Source organism: Acomys minous, assembly GCF_964271855.1.
Source record: "Acomys minous genome assembly, chromosome: 1".
Lineage (NCBI taxonomy): Eukaryota > Metazoa > Chordata > Mammalia > Rodentia > Muridae > Acomys > Acomys minous.
Genome location: NC_140483.1, coordinates 24079512 through 24096258, shown reverse-complemented (window position 1 = coordinate 24096258; position 16747 = coordinate 24079512).

Here is a 16747-nt window from a genome sequence, read left to right as displayed (position 1 = left end):
ACTTAAGCCCATCACAATAAAAATTTGGGAAATTTGATTGGCTTTAGGCATCTGAGTCCATCTTTGGCTTAACACTAAGCTGTATAGCAATGACCAAAAGGCACTAAGTAGACAGGTTTGAATATTCTATGGAGCAACTGACTGCTTTCTGATTATATTTGAGATTTTCTCCAAGGGGGTGGGGGCTTTCATGCCTGGTACTGTTCAATCCTAATCAAAAGGCCATGGTTGGGGTGGGGGTAGGTTCCAGGTTACTATAGGCTATTGCTGTTATGCTCAGTGGTCATTTATGCTTATACCCATAGACCCGGGATGCTCTTGACACATTCATTGGAGACCCTTCTTTCTGCAGTGGGCAGCAGTTAGGACAGACACACAGTTGGTTAAAATGTTGAGAGTAAAAGACTGAGTGAGTGCTCAGCCCTAATTGGTATATGTTCATTAATCTATATCACTTAGCCCACCAATGATCTGAGACTATCACAGAAGAGGAGGGAGAGACAATATAAGAGCCAGCAGACATGGAGGGGAGCTGTGAAACGCTGTCCTCGGGACATGACGTGACACCGCACTCATGAATGCACAGCAGCTCTGGCTACTTGCACTAGGGTAACCCAGCCCCAATATTTACAGAGATTGGGGTAGGTCATCTCCAACCACTACCTTATTCTGGGGAGCTATTGGCAGTAGATAGTTGTGAGGATGGGGCCACTGGTAGAATCCACATGCTCCATGGATGTCCCCACACCTATGTACAAAAGAAGAAGACATGAAGTTGGGAGGGGAAAGTGTAGAGGGATGTGCAGGCTATTGAAGGACAGAGGTTGGGGAAGGATGTGATCACATTGCATTGTACACATGTGTGAGAGTAGTGAACACTTGTAATAAATACAAAACGTGCTCCAAGTGGCACGATGAATCTCAACATGCAACAACAACGAAAATGCTGAAGAAACCTAAAAATAAAAATCTCCAGGTTAGAAGCCCTTTCCAGTTACACATTTTAAAGTAACCCCTATTCAGCACATGTAGTCTTATAGCTCAACCCCAAGAAGGTAAGCTGTTAAAATTTCAGTTGCACAAGACATCAGGAACACATCTCCCTGAAGATGACATTAGATGATGTCTTCACATTACTAGTCACTGGGGAAATATAATAGGGTGTGGCTACACAGATGGCTGTAATCAAAAAGGCAAGAACGAAGGTGAGGAAGTGGCACACAGGGAACCCAGATGCACTGCTGGGAGAAATGTAAAGTGCTGGGACCACTTTGGAAAACAGGAAGCTTCCTAAAATGATTTAATTCTACCATCTGACCCAGCAGCAACAGCCTTAGAAAGCTAAATAAGACAGATGAAAGAATAGGCAAGCACAGAATTGTATAGCATCACGGTTCCTAACGGGCTCAAAGTAGACACAGTCTAACTGTGCATCAGCTGCTTTAAAGATCAGCAGCTACACACAAAGAATAGCATTCAGTAGGAGAAAGGAAAGATGCTGTAGCTGCCACAACATGGATATCTGTCAATTCAAGCTTATAACACGATGTCGGACTGGGTGGTTCAAACAATCGAAATTTCTTTCCCATAGTCCAAGAAGGCAGCATGGTAGATTCCATGTCTAATGAAGACCTTTCTCTTGGTTTGTAGAGAAACCATTTCTCAAATCCTAGTATAGCATGAAGGATACATTTTTATCTCTTTCTCTTATAAAAAATAATAATCCTACCATGGAGACTCTGCCCTCAAGTATTATCCAAAGGTAATTGCTTCTTCAAAAGTCTGTCTCCCAGAATCATTGCACTGGAGTTTGGGATGTCAGCACATGAGTTTAGGAGAGAGACTATGCGGCTCACAACAATGGATTAGGTTTAGAAGAACTGGAATATGCCGATGCAAAAGGCTTCACATTCCATGGCTCCACTTTGATAAACTGACTAGAGAAGCAACCTCATGGAGGCCCAAAGCAGCAGTTAGCTGCATGGAGCCTGCGGGAACGGCCCTGCTGGTAGCTGAGTGTGTTGGTTACAGAAGGGACAGAGAAAAATTTGAGCAGTTCTGAAATCGCTGATAATCACAAAACTATAAGTCACTCACATTTGCAGTAGATAAAGCACATATACTATTAAGATGAAATCTTAAACTATGTATTTTTTTAAAAAGTGTTAGCAATTCCCAAGGCCTGAGAGAGACCAAACTCTCCAGGGAAGGCTGGCTTTGTATATTTGGATAAAGGCAGTTATTTTCCTTTCTCATCGTCTGACTTGATTAACTGATGGGAAATCTAAATGCTTCATTCCCTAGGGGCCTTTAGAATTTTCTGCTGTCCCTGGAGGAGAGATCTAAATAGCATGTGTGAATTTCATTAACAAATGAAACTGAAGATTTAAAACCATTCTTCCAGGATAGCTCACCTACCAGCGGTTCTGTTCATTTTCCCCAATAGCCTCTCCCGTAACAGGTATCTGCTTTCTGAAACTTGCACGGAGTGACTGTGAGGGTCACACAATCCTTATAGATCAGGCTGGTCTTGTACTCAGCAGGAATCTGCCTGTCTCTGTCTCCTGAGTGCTGAGACTTAAGGTGTATAAAATCATGTCCAGACAATATGAGATATTTCATGTACTATCAATATATAAATTTGTATTAATTCCATTCATTAAGGAACCAAAACAATTCCAGGAAAGGAGAGAGACAAGTCAGTTTCATACACATGTAGAAAAATGATTAAATTACCTTAAAATTATTCTTAAAACAAAAAGAAACAGAGATTAGTGCTGTTTTCTGTTTTATTTGTAATGATTGGGATTGTGGGCCTTTAAAATCTTTAGTTTTCTTTTCTCCAGATATTGAATGGAGTTAGTAATAACGTAGTAGTTAGATGGTACTGCTGCGATGAAAAAAAGAAAAAGAAAAGAAAATTAACATGTAGCAGATCTTAACATCTCAGGTCATCTGGCAAATGACATGATCTTAACACAAATGATCTACATTTCCCTGTCCTAACGTCCCAAACTGACTAAGGAGAGCTCAGGCATGAATCCCTGCCTCCTTCTCTCTTCTCACTCTAGTCAGGGAACTCCTCCTCACTGTCTTAACTGGACTTCTGTAGGATCAGTGCCGTGGACCTTTTGTGAGCTTGCTCTAACTTCTTTAGACCGATGAGAGAGTTGGGCGTTCTTCTTGCCAACGCTGAACCACATTGCCAGCTGCTCCCTATCACACTAAATTCACGCCATGAACTCAGCGTTCTCACAAACACAGCTATTTAGAGCCCAATGTCTAGTTGATGACAGGTCATTTAGAACAGCTTAGTAGTTCCTTGGGTCTGTGTAGCAACTAGATAGCCGTATCTTAATTTCCTTAGAGATAGGAGTATAAACGCTTTCTTTAAGGTTGCCTTCACCACAGGCATACACACACATAGGTGGGTATTTGTCTCTTCCCATTCCTATGTGCACATAGGCAAGCAGAGTGCCTTCCCAGGTCCACGCAGCCCTGACCCTGACAAATGTTGATCATTATGTCTGTATACAATATGTGACTGCATCACTTGATGCCAAACCTCAGATTATCCCAGGAAGAGGCCTTTTTTCTGCCCTATGCTTCTCTTTGTTGAAAAGGTACATATGCATCACCAAGACTGAAAATATCTGGAGACCAAGATTAGACCACTGATTTTCTTTTTCTTTTTTACCAAGTCTTACTATCCTAGGCAAGGATGGCTTCTCACTCATGATCTCCCTGCCTCAACACCCCCAGTTCTGGGGTCATCACACACCTGTGTGAAGATAGTATAATCCTGCCTTAGTCTGGGCCAAGGTGAAAGCAGTCTCGGGATGCTGGACCCCACTGAGACTTTGTCTCTACAAACTGATAAGTATCTAAGGATAGACTCAGAGGAGGAAGTATCAAGACAAAAGAATGGGGCCAGAGACAGGCTGGGGTATTGTATTGCAAAAACAACCATCAATGGGAGGAGGGAACCAGAAAGAGAGAGAGAGAGAGAGAGAGAGAGAGAGAGAGAGAGAGAGAGAGAGAGAGAGAGAGAGAGAGTCAGAGTCAAAACTGGCAGCAGTGATCTCAGTGGAGACATCCAGGCTCAGTCCAGGGATGGTGCGGCTTCTTCTGTTGGACAGAAGATCTGCTAGACTCCTGAGAATTACACCAGGGGAATTGCCCTGCGGAACTGATACCCGGAAGGTTTCATTCTTGTTCCCCTTAATCTCCTTTCCCTCCTACTTAGGGTAGTCAGGTTGTAAGGGAGGTACATGTCTTTAGTAAACTCCTAACAAAGAAGAATTGTTAAGGAATCGGAGCCAACACACCAGGCTCAGCCATCCCACCGACTTTCTATTATGTTACCCTGCTTAGGCCATGCTTCCACAGACATCCATTAGGCAAGCACTAAATCCAGATGAGCAGACCCACGTTCCCTTCTCGGGCTCCAGCTCAATTCCATGTCAACCTCATGCCACATGTAGCCATAAGCACAGCACCCACAAATACTATGCATATTCCTTTAGATACTTTCAGGAATAGTAACAAAATCACATATCACTATACATTTATATGCTTGTGTTGTATCTATATTTTCCCCCCAGCAGCAGTTTGTCTTTAAAATCTCACTTGGTCCTCTTCAGAGACACATCCTTGGACTTCAGCTGTCAGGACTAAAGGTCGGTGCTGTGTGAGCACGGTAAAAGCAGAAAGGGTTTCCTGTCTCAAAGTCAGGTACCAGTCATGTATCTTTTACTACTGTCTGTGGCCAAGCATGGTCAGAGCAGACATGGAAGTGCTTGTCAGGATGAAACTTTATCTTCCTAGTTTGCTAGAAATGCGAGGCACAGCCTTGTAAGGACCATTTAAGGGACAACCTAAGGGGTCAGAAAGCAGGAGGGAGAAAGGGGAACACAGCCCAGAGTCTGCGTTGTGGTTCTTTCAGGAAGAAATAGACAGATAGTGTAAGTGTACTGAAAGACTTAGAGTGTATCCTTTGAATACATTTTAAAGGCTGTGGGCTGGAACAGTGGTTTGCAGAGGCTACCATCTGGCCCTGGGGTGTCTTACTGGAGTATTGATGTGGTTTGTGACTGTCTGATAAAACATCTAGTTGAACACAGGTGTGCTGTCATATACTTGCAATCCTAATGCTTGATCACAAAATGAGGCTAATCTGCTCTCATACAAACAAATAGGGATTTGAGCTTCATATACCAAAGTCTGCATGGTGGTAGTTTGCTTTCTCTGAGACTTAACTAGTACTTTCTCTGGGACGTAGCTAGTACTGCATGGGGCGGTCTTTCTACTCTCAAAGCCTCAAATGCCAGAGCATCTAAGACACATGAAATAATCAACACTGGCCTTAATCAAGTCACTTTAACTCTTGGTCCACACAATGAAAGGATTGTATGAAGCAACCTCTAATGCCTCTCAACACACTCTGGTTCTAAAGAAAAAAAAAACTTCTTGGCTCCAATGCTACATGCTTCAAGATTTTTTTTTTATGATGATGATGAATAATAGCCATAGTTAAACCGAGACTCCCAATTTGGTGGGTATTGTTTATGTCTGGGGTAACCCCTGTTTTCTTAAGAAGAGATAAGCCGGGCAGCTTTACAACCAAAGCACTTAGTGTCATTTACACATTTTTTCCTTAATGTGATTTTAAGAGATAAGAAAAGTGAGTTGTCTAGAAAACCCTGGGAAGTTTAGGAAATGAGGAAAATGTCTGACAAATGTCACTCATAATAATGACCATGAGAACCAGCTTGAGCTGAGGTCCAGCCAATCCCAGGCTCCGTGAGACCCTGCCTCCCAAGAAAGAAAGAGAGAAAGAAGAAAGAGAAAAAAAAAGAAAGTGTAGGGAAAGAAAGCTTAGAGCTTGGAAGCTTAGAAGATGACAGGGAAGGTATAAATCAGATATAGAAGAGACAAAGAAGTTAACACCAATCTGGAGAAGAAAAAAATCTTCCTTCTCCCTCTCTGTGCCCGCCCCACCTGTGTAAATAAAAACGGTCAGCTTCACGTGGGAACGTGTGGATGTAAGTCCAGCTCTCAGGAGGCTGTGACAGGCATAGCCTGAGTTGGAGGCCAGCATGGTTAATAGTGAAGCCCTGCCTCAAAAACACAAGCAAAACAGAACAAAATGCTAACAAAAGCACCATGAAAGGGGATGTGGAAATAGCAGAGACAAATGTGCATTTGAATACATTGTCAGTTTGTGGTAAGTCAGAGGTGGATGGTAAGTTATCCCATAAACCTAAGGTGTGTATGGTCATTAGTTACTTTTAGGCATAAGGAAATCCAAGATGGCTCCATTTGGGCTAGGAGAGAAGCATGAGCAGGGATAAAGGCTTGTCAGAACACAAGGCCACATCACTGGCTTGGGGCCAGATATCTCACACCAATCCAGCAGTGCACACCAATCCAAACACATGGGTGAGAAGGCAGATGCACATGGAGCTGTTGGTGGCCGTGAAGAGACAGGGTGAATCACAGGGGAGTAAATTCTAGTCTTCCAAGTGCTAGTGAGAGGTTCTCTATGGATCCCTGATGGGCAGAAAAGCAGAGAAACGGAAATTTTCAGACGTGTGATGGACTGAGAGGAAAAGGAAAAACTGAAGAACTAAGTCTCTCTTTTTTTTGAACATTCAGTGTTTTTATTTTTTTCAAAATTTGCTTAGCTGTTAATTGACTCTGTTGTTCTTATTTGTCATTATTTTAATTTTGTCGTTTAAGTTATTATTTGTTATTATTTTTGATCTTTCCCTACTGTTGAGGGCTTCATGTGTACAGTGAAATACGACCAAACCTTCCCTATGCCTACCCGTACTTCCCTCAACATGTTCCTCTCCTGTCTCATTCATATCTACAGGGGTGAAGGGTCACCCACCCACCAGGACATGCGAATCCTACCAGTGGCCACAGCATATCGTAGCCCAGGATGGCTTGCAGTTGGCTATCTGACCAGGCTGGCCTCAGACATTCATCAACCTTTCTGCCTCAGCTTCCTGGTTACTGGGATCATAGACATGAGCCGCCATGCAGGGCTGAAGAACGAAGGTGCAATAAAGTTAAGGATCCTCTCTGCATTGGAAGAATATAACCACTTTAAGGGGAGTGGGGAGGAGACAATGGTGATCAGATCTTAGACCATTGGGACTTAGTATCACAGAGGCCAGACTATTTCAAGGCCCAGATTCAGCTATATATGTTTGGATTGCTGATGAGGAAGGATTTAGGGCAAAGAGATGAAGATTATATTGTTAGATAGGTATCTCTATTATGCGACCGTCTGTGATATCAGTAAGATCTGGGGAGAACCGAAGATGGTGAGTCACACAGAGCGTTTAGGAATGACAGATGAATAGTGTAAACAATGAACACATGAGCTTTTGTTCAATTCAGAGATCACAAACTGTTATTCACAGATGAGATTTCACTTAATCTTTATAGGCGATGAGGTAAACATGACTATTCACGTAACTTTATACCCAAAGAAAGTGAGATTTAAATCAGGATTTGTCACACCAAATAACTTGGCCTATGAATGATGGAGCTGGAACTCTGGCCCTCATTTTCTGGCTATTGATCTCGAGTTCTTTCCAGGATAACACTCTGTCATTACTGAGATAAAATTTTACCCCTTGGTAACACACATGCATTTGACTCCAAGTCTATGATGCTTAACAAAAAATATTATAATGCAAAGTGTGAGATTAGATAAGTGGCTCTTTCCCTGGAGTCACTGGTTGAAAGGAATCACCTATTCCCCTCAGCTTGTGCTAAAGACAACAAAATCCTGTGCATATATACCAGGCAACACTCCTCAGCTGCAGAATGGTAAATGTAGGAGCTTCTTCACATGTTGTCCCTCTGTTTACTATTATTATGTCTTTTTTTTAAAGTAGGGCCTTCTGTAGCCCATGCTGGCTTCAGACTCACTATGTAGCAAAGACTTGCCTTGAACTCCTGATTCTCATGCTCTCCTTGAAGGTGTTACTTTTTATTTGGGCTTCCATAATGCCCCTACCTCCTTCCAACCCACTGAGCCTAGGTAGAGAGAAGGAAGCTTAGTAGGGACAGAGGATGTAGACCTTTTTAGACCCAGCAAAGCAACAGCAAACACAGCAGCAGAAACAAACAGCACAGAGAGCAACAGCAGGAACCATCGGCAGCCTCTTTGATGTGTCCTCCAGAGCATTTCTCTCTAGGAACATCTTGAAGGGAAAGTGAAGTAAAGTGATGTGAATCTAAGTGATGTGAAATGATCTCTCGATCTCTGGCCTCTTATTTATACCCTCTCAGAGTCTGCAACAGTATGTTTTTCAGCTGGCAATATCCATGCCCCCACCACCACCACCACGAGCCCTCTCACAAGGCTCTTTATCAACTGTGGATAGTTTTACTTCCCATACTTGGGATCAAAACAAAAACACACCCACACAACATAACAAAAACTTCCACTACATGCCCCCTTTCTGTTTGGAAAAAAGGCTTTTTCACTAACATTAATAAACTATATACAATAAAAATAATTATGAGCTTTATATCATAGTTTTAAATGAGCTCTTTATATACGATATGTGAAGCAATAGCTAAACAAAATAATCTTAAATTTATATCAATATGCAATAAATGAATTGCACATGTACAATATACTGAGTTGAATAAATAACCTTAAATTTCTATTGATATATACAATAAACCATACCAATGTAAAATATTTAAGATTAGTAGGTTCTATTTTCATCCTATACCACCCCCTTTTAAATCAGCACTTCATGAGTGCTGGGATTACAGGTGTGCATTGTCACTTGTCTCTTGACGTGTGTGATTCAACTCAGTTACACCTGGACAAGAATACTAGGTGAAAGGAGTCAGGAAGTCAGGTATAGAGCATAAATCAAATCACGGTATTTAAAATTACTAGAAAGAAGTGTAAACTCCAGGATTTATTGTTTATATCCATCCCACGATTGTCACATCTTCTCGGTCATAAAGCTGTGAATAATTATTCAAAGAAAATATTTTAAAGTACTAATCTTTGTGGAAGCCAGAGTTAGAATGCCTGTTGTCAGGCAACATGAAGAACATTCATTTTTTTTCTGTTTTACTCAACAAAGCTATTGAAAAACAAACAAACAACAACAATAGTGACAACAAATAGAAAGCAGAATTAAATTTTCTATCTCTATTTCCTATGACACTTTTCATCTAGATCTTTCCTGAAAGTAGTGGTGAAGGAAAAGGACTCAACAAGATTCTTCTTTGGGTTGGGAGTAATTGGGCTTTTCCTCTAGTCAGACAGCCTACACAATGGCAGTTGCACAGCAATTGTAAATAAGTTATACTTAGCTTATTCAATTTTTGAAGAAACACAAAGCAGAAAAAATATGTAACAATCATAGCTACAAATACTCAAAACTATTGCCTGGGAGATTGAAAATGGAAATGAAACGAGTTCAAGAACACAAAGGGGCAACACCTTTAATGTGTACAAGAGCAAACACTGGAGGGCTCAGCTCAGTCAAGGGTTTTTCTTGTAGGGAGATGCCCAAAAGAAAGAGTGCCTTGCATTTGGGTAAGGTGGGATCATAGGAAGGAAGCTATGAGAAATTTAGAGAATAGCAGCTAGAAGATGAAAAATAAAATGCTGAGGATAGCACTTCCATTTCAGACATCACGATAAGGACTTGAACTGTTTAGTGCAGGCAATGACTGACATCTTCTGAGATTACTTGTCATAGATGTGTGGGTTTGGGTATGAGTGGGGAAGCAGAGCAGAGATGAGATATATTCAGAGGCCACCTAGATAAGGTGATGTAATGACGTTCTTCTCCCTGGATACTGTGGCATTCCTCATGCTCAAAGGATCAAAGGTGAAAGAACACATTGACATCAATAGCAGTTATACTTGATGGCTCAATGAGAGCTGGAGAGATGGTCCAGTTTGCAGGCTTATTTGTGCACAAACAGATCTGAATTCAGGTCCTATGACCTAGGTAAGAAAACAAGGCATCTTCATGTGAATCTGTAACCATAGCTATGTGAAAAGTAGAGGCACGAGGATCCCCGGGGCCTATTGGCTACCAGTCATGTTTCAGATTCAGACAGATCCTGTCTCACAAGAGCAATATGAAGAGCAAGAGAGCAAAGTATTTCAACCGGAGAATGGATAGAGAAACGGTGGTACATTTACACAATGGAACACTGCTCAGCTATTAGAAACAAGGAAATCATCCAATTTGCAGGCAAATCAATGAAACTAGAAACGATCAACCTGAATGAGGTAACCCAGACCCAGAAAGACACACATGGTATGTACTCACTCATAAGTGGATATTAGTCACGTAATACAGGATAACCACACTACAATCCACAGGCCCCAAAATGCTAAGTAACAAGGAGGACCCTAGAGAGGAAGCTTGAATCCCTCTCAGAAGGGGCAATAGGATGGATGTCTAAAGTGGATGAAGAGAGGGAACTGGGTGGGGAAAGTGTTGGGAGGGGAATAAGGGTGAGGATCAGATGTGGGGAAGGCAAGAGTTCTGAGAGAGAAAAGGGAAGCTGATGTGGGAGGACGTCTCTATGACAAGCAGGAGTAGGCTCCTGGGAGAATATAGGAGTGGTAATAGCTAAGACTCCTAGCTGTGGGGTACATTTAGAATGAGGGGGCCACCTCCTAGCCAAGTGGGACTTCCGGTGGAGGGAGGGAGACACCAAACAACCCACCCACAAAACCTTCAACCCCAGATTTCCTCTGCTTATAGGATGTGCAAGGATAAACATGGAGTAGAGAATGAGGTAATGGCCAACCAATGACTGGACCAGCCTAAGACTCACCCCATAGAAGAAAGCCAACCCCTGACACTCTGCTATGCTTGCAGACAGGAGCCTAGCATGACTGTCCTCTGAGAGGCTCCACCCTGCAGCAGATAGAAACAGATGCTGAGACCACCCATAGACAAACATTAGGCAGAGCTAGGGGAGTCTTTTGGAGGAGTTTGGGGAAGGATAGAAGGTCCCAGATGGGACAGGGATCCCTCAAGAAGATTAACAATGTCAATTAACCTAGGTCTATAGGGGCTTATAGAGACTGATGCTCCAACCAAAGAGCAGGCATGCCCTAGACCTAGGCCCATGACACATATGTAACTGATGCACAGTGTGGTCTTCATGTGGATCTCCTAGCAACAAGGGGAGCAGGGGTCATATCTGACATGGACTTATAGACTATTCTTAGATTACCTTCCCCTATCTGTGCTACCTTGTTTGGCCTCAGACGACCATATACTAAGTCCTGATTAGACTTGATGGGCTGAGGTAGGATGGTAAAAAAGGAAGAGGGAGGTACTTTTCTGAGGAGAAGTCAGGAGAAGAAAGAATCAAGTGAGAGAGTAGGACCAGGAGGAGAGGAGGGAGGGGGCTGTGATCTGGATGTAAAATGAATGTGAATGATTTGGCAGGGCCTGTACAAACTGTTGTACCAATCAAGGATAATGCATGTAGTGAACCTAGACACCCCGCCCCCCCCCCCCCCCCGTTGAGATATAGCCAATGGACAGTTCATTCTTCAAGGTTGTGAAGGGAGCAGGGACTACCTCTGACATGATTATGGTTCTGCCCCATCCCCCACCCCCCTCCACCCCCACCACCCAGGTTTGATAATTTTCCCTTGGTAGGGAGACACACAGAGGAAGGGGATGCAGGCTATCTGGATGAGACCTGATAGGCCGTGGTCATATGGTGGGGGAGGAGGTCCTCTTCTGTCAGAGGTCTAGGAGAGGGGAATAGGGCAGAAGAGGCGGGGAGGGTGGAAACAGGAACATACAAGCCATGGCATAACACTCAGGATGTAATCTGAATAAATTATAATAAAGAAAAAAATCTTATTAGTGGACTACAATTAAAAGGAAATAGAAAGAAATCATCACAGAAAGATGAGCGCAGAACTTACTTATAATAATTCAAATCCAAATATGCCTATTTCTGAACTGCTAAAGTGGCAGGGCATCATGAAAAACAAAATTGTAGCCTCCCAGTCTGAATGACTGTCTCTGGCCTTTTTAGCTGTGTTATCTTGGGCAAGTCCTCTCTCTCTCTCTCTCTCTCTCTCTCTCTCTCTCTCTCTCTCTCTCTCTCTTATTTTAGATTTTCTTTTCTTTGTTGAGAAACTTAAAACTTGGGTGCATCAAAACTAATCTCTGGTGGGGAAAATATCAAAACCTACATTAAGAAAAAAAAAAAAAAACACTGTCCAAGCCACAGCAGAACCCAGAAAATGTGTTCTTACAATTGAAATTTTCTAGGTGCTTTGTAATTGATCTTTGGGTTTAAAATGACCTATTAAACTTGTAACTTGAGTTCTTGGTGCTAGGAAGTCTCCGGACCTTAGATGAGTTCCACAAGAGTTGTTTGTTGTTTTGGTTTTTTTTTGTTTGTTTGGTGTTTTGGGTTTGGGTTTTGTTTTGTTTTGTTTTGTTTTGTAATTTTTGGTTGTTGTGTGATTGTTTGTTTGTTTGTTTGTTTGTTTTGGAGGGGCTGGCTTTTGACTCTCTTCCTTTTCTAGGAGGTAGCAGCAGCAACAGTGCCCTCCTTCTGGGGGCTTCTTTCTTGGCACTATGAGCCTGCGGGATTGCTACAGCTTCATCCACCTTGGGTCCGAGGGACACAACATGTGGAGGAAGGGCCCCTCAGAGTTGTCAGTTTCCAGCTGCCTTCCTGTAATCTTCCGGTAATCTTCCCAGCCGGATCTGAATGCTTTGTGAGGACACTCCCCCAGCAGCTGCTTCTGTTCCTAGGTGAGGGCTGCAGCCAGCGTGGAGGAAGTCAGGGACATTTTCTTTTAGTCTTACCTTTCTATATATAGAAGAAGATTATAAGATACATTGAATTATTATCACTTAAGATGGTGTGAGAGCCAAAAAGGACAATCATTAAAAGCTACTTTCAACGCATTACTATTGGGTGTGCCTGAAACGCAATTAAAGTAGGAATGGCAGGTGGGAGAGATGGCACAGTGGGTAAAAGCACTTGCTACACAGACTTGATGACCTGAGTTTAATCATCAGAACACATGCCCAGAGCCAGATGTAGCATTGCATATTTCCAGCAGACCTGCAGCAAGATGGGCGGCATAGACCAGACAGGAGAGTTGCTTGAATCTTATTGGCCAGCTATCCTAAAATTCTTAGCGGTGGCAGAAACTAGAGAGATGGACGCCGACCTTTCTAAGCATGCTGTGGCACATGTGTGCCTACACTTACACGCAGGCACACGCAGTAATATAAAGAATAAGAGGAATGAATGTGCTGTACGTTGGTACGATTACATTGTCTTGTGTACACGGTGACCGTGGGGATCATAACTTCAGCGAGCCCCCAGTGTTCTTTCAGAACTTGCATCAGCTTCCCCTTTTATGGCACTTATTTGTCTTCCCTCCGTGATAGAGAAAACAGCCCATCTGTTCCCTCAAAACTCAGTACTCGGGGTGGGGTGCTTGTCCGCTATGTAATCCTCTCAAATCAGCCGTTCCTCCTGCTACCATTTGTGGTGGCTAATATAATGACTCTCTCTCTCTCTCTCTCTCTCTCTCTCTCTCTCTCTCTCTCTCTCTCTCTCTCTCTCTCTTTCTCTCTCCATCCTTTGTCACTTACTTTGCTTATAGCCCCTGCCTTCTCATTGGGCTCTCTGGAGCTTCGCAGTAGATTCTTCACCAACTGCATAACACTAATGGCTGTTGAAGAAGGGCTGCAGTTTCCAGGACGTCTGCACCAGCTCCCGGCATTTGATAGTCAGATACCCTATACTCCCCTCCCCTGTCTCTGAGGGCACTTGCTAGTCCCTTAGCATAGCCAGAGCTCCAGCCTCTGTAATCACTGTCTAGACTCCATCAGCAGAGTGTTCCCAGGCGCACCTCTCCTTGGTGACGGTGAGGACATTGAAGGCTGGGCACCGTCTCACAGTGAGGCCTCTGAACCGCAGACCTTGCTACAAACTGAAGTGTAGGGATTCTTATCGGCAAGCGGCAAGCACAGAATAATCCCCTACCAGCTTAGATAGCACACAAGGAACACCTTGGCTCTTCACTAAGCGTGATGCTACTGGCTTCACAGTGATAGAGATGCATATTTTTGTCTGCATTCTCCTTCTGTGCATACGCTTTGGTTAGAGAATGTGAGGTCTAAGTCGTGAGGAAACTTATGAAGACAGGTCAGCAGTGTCAACGGGGAGAGAGATGTTTTACAGGTGGACACCTTTAGCGTTCCCCAAACACATACATGTTGACATGTTTTATTCTGCCTTTCCATAGTACTAGTGTTGTCTTGGGGATAGAAGGGAAGGAATTTTACCAGATATAAGGCACCCCTGAAAAGGGCATGCTTTTAACGAGCTGTTTCCTGGAGACTATTTAAAATAGAATGATGAGATTTTTCCCAGAATGGTACACTGAGAAACTGATTGGACTTTTTCTCCGATAACACTCAAAACCAACAATTAATTTTTCTATGAACAGTTCCTAACCGCAATGTTTGTAAATGGCACTAGAAGAAACCATGCTGGTTACAAGCACGAATATTTTCCTCAACAAGGAATGAAACTTGTTTGTATCCTAGCTCTTCTGAGATAGCCCAGGGCTGATGGGAAGACAGCCACTGAGACCAGTGGTCCCCAGCATTGCCTCTCCCCAGGGAACACTGTCTTTTAAGGTGCCATGAGGGATCAGTGGAAGAGGCCAGCCTGAGGTCCTCATGTCATGTCGGAAAGAGGAAACAACAAAATCTTCATGGGAAAATGATGAGAAAATGAAAACAGCCTAAATATACAAGTATTATCTAGCACCCTGGGGAGAGGGTAAGTATAGCCTGAAAAGGGTGGTGTGTGTGTGAAACAAGAAAAAGGCAACAAAAACTGAGATTATAAATTTAGTCCCAGCTGTGTAAAGGATGCTCTGCTTTTGCCTCTTTTTGCCCACATAGTCAGAGGTACTTTTTAATGCACAGATTCTGTGGTGATGTTTTCAAATGAATCATTTTGTTGTAAATAAAGTTGATTTTTTTTTTACAACATAAGGCAAAAACTTGAATGTGCAATAACATTGAAATTGGGGACATTTAACTCTACCCCACTCACTTTCTAGTCTCCTCACTCAATTCAGATCTCCAAGAGAATAGCCTGGTGATGCTTGGGTGCCAGAAGGGACTCCTCTTTGACTCTGTAGCTTTCTCTTATCTTATTCCCCCAGCTACAAACCTCTTGTGTGGTTTTCCCACAAGCCCAGACAGAAATCGCCATACTGTTTCCGATCATTTCTGTATATGCCTCAGAAACATCTCATTACCTTGTCACCATGAGTGTGTGTGTGTGTGGTGTGTGTGTGTGTTCAATTTGTTATAAATTGCCTTAAATTTTATTTTCAGATTAGTTCCTAGTCTTTAGTAGAAAGAACCAAAAGAAAAATGGGTTTATCAGAGAGATGCAGGTCTGTCTGATGGTGTGGAAGGAAGGTAAGAGCTGAGCAGGACAACAGTCTAAGTATACATTTTTCAGAGTATTTGTGATCCTGAAGGTGATAATTATGGGCCGAAAAGAAAGATGATTTTAATTAGATCAACTGAGAAACTGGAATAATCACAGTTAAACGGATTTTTCATTTGTGATTAGGAAAACACAACCAGGTATGAGGACGTCTACAGTCTCAGTGTTTGAAAGAAGAGGCCAGCAGGCACAAGGCCAGCTTGGACAATCTAGCAAGACCCTTTGTTGAGACAAAAAAGAAAGACAAACTGCTGAGAATACATTTTCAAAGCATACTTCTTTCAAGACTCACATGGAATATTCAAGGAACTCAATAAGCCAAAGAAAAATGCAACTGGACAATGAGCAAATAAGTGAAAAGCCAACTGAAGCAAAGCATGTGTAGGTAGCAGAGAGAGACAGGGAAAGACATTTGCCGTCATCCATGATTAAGAAAGTAATGACATTCCGTGACACACACTGAGAAGGGCCATCACGGAAGAGACTCGTGATAGCAACTGGTGACAGCGACGAGCATAAGCAGTCCTCTCACACCCGGCTGATGGGGAAGCAAAGCGGTGAAGCTACTCTAGGAAGTGATGAGACAGTTCCTCAGAAAACCTTAACGTGTGACTCAGCAATGCCATTCCAGAAAAATGAAACCACACGTGCATGAAAAAAATATGTATATTAATGTCCCTAGAAGGTTTATTTATAATAGCCAGGACATAGCTCCAACATCCTTCCATGGGTGCACATTTAAATAAAGAGGGATGGGAACACAGTGTGGAAATGAATGTCCACTGAGGTACGCAGTACCTTGTCTCTCAGCCAAAGTGTGCTAAGTGAAAGCAAGTTAATATGAAGGGTATACACACTGTGTGACACTGTTTTACATCTTTCTGGAAAGGACATATCTACACAGCAGGAGATAGGGAGGTGCTGAGGGATAAAGTGAATACCATTCAAAAGATACAGCAAGATATCTGGGCTGGAGCTACAATGTGAGGATCCATCAACAAACAGACAAGACTGATAGACACGAGACTGTATGAAACTCCTTTGGAACAAATGAAGGCAGAAACAAATACAAGGACCAGGCTTTGCATCCTGAAACACAACAATTAAAGACCTCTCTGAGGAAAGTACAAGGTGATGAGAGGTGGTGGAGTACAGGCAAACGGCACTTGAGTCTTGAAAGTTATAAAGCTAAGTCTGTTCTACT